Here is a 6,212-nt window from a genome sequence, read left to right as displayed (position 1 = left end):
TCCTGATGACAGAAAATAGTTGGGTGCTTTCTTCAATTCCTTACAACAAAAAATGGTAATCTAAAGGTGGACCTTTGCAATGACTAATTTATTTACTTTTTTTTTACTCATTTGATGATAGCATTCTTTTCTGGTGACTAAAGAGAGAATTTTAGTGATAGATATATCTTTACTCATGTCATACAAAGCTGATGATTTTTAATATAATTAAGATGTTGATATCTAGTTGGATTTCTTGTGTATTCCTGTATGTATATATGTCTGTGTGTCTATTTATACAATTGCCTCTCCCAACCTCAGCTTTCCCTATTATTTCTAAGATTCTTTTCAGTCATGGCAATCTATAGTCTCATATTTCATATTATTATGTTCTGTTATGATCTATATATAAAGATTCCATGTACTAATTGAATTCAAATGATGACATTCTAAAAAAAAAAAAACAGATCCAAAGATTTAGCACAGATGGAAAAGTGTTGTAACTTTGTCAGATTTGTCATACTGTAAGATTCCACCTGATTTAAGTCATGCTCTGATGTAATTCTGTTATTTTGAAAACATTCAGGCATTATATTGTTTATTAACCCAATGAAAAATAAATTTAAATCTTCAGTACCGTAGCTGAGCAGTACACATTATCCCAATGAAGTTATTTGTATTTCATTGTGGTCCATTCTTTGGATTCTCTTTTATAATGTGACTAGATTACAATGGCTAAGGTTAATGAGACAATTAACTTTATACAAGATACCAATCACAAAGATTGTTTTACTGTAATTAACTATGGTGACTTCTAGCTGAGTTCTTTGTACTCATAAATATATTTTTCAGGAGTCATCAGGGCTTAAGGGAATAATTTTGAAAGTTTTGAAAGCATATCGAGAAGCCAGATGTAGAAATATTTAATTAACTCTTGCTGTGGGGGATGAAATGTTCATGGATCATGTGAAATGAAAGCTTTGCGGGAGTCAGCATTATATCATTTTTTTTTCCTGACAAGAGAGATACATGAAGTTACATGTAAGATTTTAGCAGGTTTCTGTCCTATTCTGTTTGACCTTTTCTCAGTCTTTTTGTCAAATGTACTTGTTTTCAGGAATGAGGCTTTTCAAAGTCCTCTTTTCTGCTGTCAGTGATCATTTTTTGTTTGTTTGTTGGTTTGATTTTAAGATATGCAAAGACCCCATCACCAATCTTTTATCAAAAATGGCTTTTAGAAATTAAAGAGCTGAAAGTATTGTGATGTTCTTTACCTATTCTTATTTCATTTCTCTTCCTGTTTCATACCTACAAATGATGCATGCAAGCACCTTATGAAATTCACTTCATAATTTACATGCCTGAACCTTTAAGAAACAAACCCACTATCAAGAATTCATTTTGCCCCAGTGAGGTTCCTCCCTACCATGCCCATATTTATTACAGGAAATAATGTTACTCCTTTAAGAATATGGGAGCAGTAAGTGAGCCTAAAACTCACTTTGGCAAAGTAATTGGAGACAGGGACAAGGTGAACAACTGGCACTTGACAAACTGGTCTTTTATCTTCAAAACCACCTCCAGAGGTTCTGCTTGTCTATTATGTTCTATTATGCTATATGTCAGTGCTGAGTGAGACAGTAATTAATTTGCTTTTTCCTATTGTAGGCAATTCTCTTCCCATTTCATTTAGCTTTTGGAGAGGATTTCAAATGCATTTGGAGTTCTCCCCCATGACACTTCTATGTACATTTGTGTCCTAATTAGTTTACCTTCTGACACATTTTTAATTAGTTTTATGACTTTTCAAGCTGACTCTTTCTCATTGACAGTTGCAGTGGTGTCTTTGTTATTAAGGGACTTCATAATGTAGCCTCATTTCCTCACTGAAAACCTCAATACCTTCCCTAAGCCAAAGATCTTCCCCTTCTAGCCAAAGCAAAAAAAAAAATCTGTCTGGTTTCTCACAGTTACACAGCACTTTAGATCTTAGAAAATACTTTCTGCATAGTGGTCTGATGGAATAAAAACAATTGCACATAGTAGGCACACAATGCAACATTTAGATGACAAATTCAATAGACTATACCCATAGATTCAGAATTTAATTTCTGGTAATCACTATAAACCTTTGTCTCATCATCCACAGCATGAGACTGGTTACATCTTTACAATGTAGGCTTTGGGATGATTTTATGAAGATAAGTGCATAGACAGATAAATAGAAAGATTATATCTATATAGCTCTATATTATCTATATCTACCCTGTACAATGCCTAGTACATAGTAAGAATTTAATAAATGCTTATTGATGGATTATCTGTCTTTATGTAAAGAGAAGCTTGGAGGTGCAGTAGATAGAATGCCAGGCCAGGAGCTGGGAAGAACTGAGTTAAAATCTGACCTCAGACACTTACTAACTGTGTGACTCAGGGAAAGTCATTTAACCCTGTTTGCCTCAATTCTTCATTTGTTAAATGTACGGGAGAAGGAAGTGCCAAACCATTCCAGTGTCTTTGCCAAGAAAGCCCCAAATGGGGTTATGAAGAACTGGACAGAAATGAAAAAAATGACTGAACAATATCTCTGGAGTAAGTTTGATGTAGTAAAAAGATGGAAAGAGCACCAAACTTGGGTTCTAATCCTGGAATTGTAAATTATTCCTGTGTCATTGAAGTAACTTAATATTTAGGGCCTTCAGTTTCCCCTTCTGTAAGAGGAGGTGTTTGGACTCATTGTCAAAGGTAACTTTCAGCTATAATTCTTATGATCCCATGCCTACTATTATCATATAGCAAGCATTATCACTGCCACAACTTTTACAGATGAGGAAAAAGGGACTGGTAACATTTTTTTAGGGTCTGCCACAGAAATGTCAAAGCCATGATTCAAACCCAGCTCTTTTGACACCACCTCCCCAACCCAGTGTACTTGAAAATGATACCATCTGGACTCTCACATAATAAAAGCATGCTAGTGACTTTCAACACATTTTCAACATCAAGAAATGGATAGCATTTTAAAAGGCTAAGAGTGAAATAACAATCAATCAGTACCACAGACTTATAGCCTTCTGCATCAGGAGTAGGAATTCCCAGTTATATCAGTCAGCTGAAGCAATATATAGCCTAGTGGGAATGGAGCACGTTCTTTGAGGCCAATATATAACCCAGTGATGGGTTGTCTTTATTATTTTATTTTACAACATTTCTCTACTGTATGTGTTCTGTTCTTCAAAATTGGAAACATACTTCTCATTCTAGCTTTCCATTGTTCAATTTCTCTTGTGACTTAGCACATGTCAAATTGCTACAAATAATAATAACTGATATTTTGATAGTGCTTTATGGCTTCAACTCATTCTACAAATATCTGGTTTGATCCTCACAACAACCTTTTGTAGTAATTGAGGGCAAGTATTATTGTCCCCATTTTATAGGTGAAGACATAAAGGTTCACAGAGATGAAATAATTTACCCAAGGGCTCACAATTTAAAAGTGGAGAAGCTGGGGATCAAGCTGAGAACTTTCAATTCAAATTTTTCATGGTTCTCCACTATCTTCATGACTTTTTTTCACAATAGTGATAAAGATTTTAAAAAGCTTTATAAACAGTATATTTTCAGGCTTACATAATTCTGGGAAGTAGATACTGTAGGCATAAATATCTCCATTTTGAAGATGAGGAAAGTAAGGTTTAGGAAGATGAATGACAGGCAAAAAGTCACATTGGTTCTAAATGACATGAGTCAGACTTCAAATAAGAGTTTTCTCTCTCCCTACTCCATCCTCTTTGCATAATACAACAGTCCCTTAGAAAGAAGACACATAGCAGATATATCACTTCCCTGACAAAGGATAGTACAGCTATAAAATGAATAAAAAGGCATTAAGATTATGAACAGAAGTTGTATTTTAATGAGCAATTAATTGGCATCTTCTAATTAGTTCTTTGTCATTCAGAGAAAGGCCTGCCCATTTCTGCCTCCTATAACTGTTTTCCATTCATAAGATTTCAACATTTTTATCTCAAGGGATAGTTGTGGTATTTTTCAAACAAATTGATTTGAGTTCACTCAATTTTTAAAAAACAGATATTTTTCAGTGAATACTTGGGATGAAGAAAAAGATTCTATTAAATAAAATGGAAAAGATTAATAAACTGTAAAGCCTTTTGAAGCTTTCCAATCCAGAAAGTTTGATGACAAGGAAAGAGGACTAAGGACAGAGATACATAGAGAGGGTATGTCAAGTATGCCTATGAACACCCTGACATTTTATGCCCCACCCAAATCCAAAATTTTCAGTTTCACTTTTTAGATTTTTAGTTTTAAGAACAATAATTTAATAAAGCAAAATTATTAAATTAAACATAAATTTAGTTGTTTTAAGTTTTTTTTAAGTTTGGAAATTAAAATAATATTTAATAATTCAGAGAATATGTATGGACTTGAGAGAATTCTGGAAAGATGGCGAGTAGGTCAGAAAATTGCCAGCTCTCAATATTTTCCTCCACAAAAGAGATAAAACAGTGACTCAGGGCAAACATAGAGTGGTAAAAATAAATAAGAGGAAAGGGAAAAAAGGGGTCTGTTGGGACAATCAGAGAAGGCCTGAAGAAAAATCCTGGGACTAGGTTTGTTCCCTGTGAAGAGTAAACACCTCCAGCCTACAGACCAGTTAAACAACAAGAATCAAGCCCTGAGGTTAGGTGGGTTGGGAGGCTGCCTCTGCCCCAACCACAGGACAGCCCTGGGACAATGAGGGGAGTTGGATATCTGAGCCTGGGAAGATCATAAGATGGAGAGAATCTCTGTTGACAAGGAACAAGAGACCCAGCTGTGCTGCAGAGACATGGCTAGCGTAAGAGAACCCAGCACATGCCTAGTGAGAGCAGAAGCAGTATGGCAGCGGTGTTGTTGGCTGTAGGAACTTGTAGGATGCTGACAGCCTTGGTTTGGATACAAGGTCAGAAAGAAGATTTGTAGAAGGATCTGAGGCTAGTAGTACCACCACCCACCCCCCATACCACAGGACTAGAGGTGATTTCCAGAATTAAGTTCCTAAAAAAATATGTACAGGCAAATGAGAAAGAATTCAACCATAGAAAGTTACTATGGGAATAGAGAAGACTGGGGTTCATCTTCAGAGAAGGACAGTGAAGGAAATAAACCTTCTTCTACCTTAAAGAATAATGTCAAATGGTCAACGGCCCAAAAAGAATTCATAGAAGAACTTTATAAAGACCCTAAAAATTCAATGAGAGGGAATGAATTAAAAAAATATCCAAGAAAAATAAGAAAATTGAGAAAAAAAATCAACTAACTAAAAAAGGAGATCCAGAATCTTAAGGAAGAAAATTATTCCATAAAAATCAGAATTGAGCAAGGCAAAGCCAGAAAAGTTATATGAGATCAAGAAATAACAAAAAAAAATATAAAGAATGAAAAACAGAAGAGAATGTGAAATACCTAACAAGGGAAAAAAATAGCAACTGTTCTGGAGAAGAGATAAAGAAGAGAAAACATAAGAATAATCAGACTATATGAAAGATCTATGATCAAAAAAAGAACCTTGATACTATAATACAGGAACTAATTAGAGAAAATTGTTCTGAAATATTAGAACAAGAGAGAAAAGTAGAAAGAGAAAAAAACCCACTGATCTCCACTTGAAGGAGATCCTACCAGGAAAACACATAGGAATATTATAGTCAAATTCCAAAACCTCCAGCTCAAGGATAAAATATTATGAGTAACAAAAAAAAATTACATATGGTGCTGCCATGATTAGAATCACACAAGACCTAGGAGTGGCAATGCTAAGAGACCACTGCTCTTGGAACACTATATATCAAAGAATTAAAGAACTGTGCTTCTGGCTGAAAATGTCATATCCAGCAAAGCTAAACATAATTCTGAATGAAAGAATATGTACATGTAATGAACTTTCAGACTTTCAGGACTTAAAAAACCCCCAAAAAACTGAACTTTATAGAAGGTTTGACATATAAAAGCTAAAAGGAATATTACGTACTTAACAAAGACCAATTACAAGGGTCTCAATAGAGACAGATTGTTTAACTTTAACATTTGTAAAATGTAAAATGTATGTCTAAGATTGCTATTAGCAATTGGGTAGTTCATAAGAAAGATGGGGTAGACTACAGCATGATATGATTTCAAAAAGTAAAGCTGTTCAGGAAGAGCTAAAAAGCATAATTATCTTATAC

Source organism: Petaurus breviceps, unplaced genomic scaffold (genome assembly GCF_028583685.1).
Source record: "Petaurus breviceps papuanus isolate PSGF00001 unplaced genomic scaffold, PetGlider_PUasm1.0 176, whole genome shotgun sequence".
NCBI classification, from domain to species: Eukaryota; Metazoa; Chordata; class Mammalia; order Diprotodontia; family Petauridae; genus Petaurus; species Petaurus breviceps.
This window is presented reverse-complemented; position numbering follows the sequence as displayed.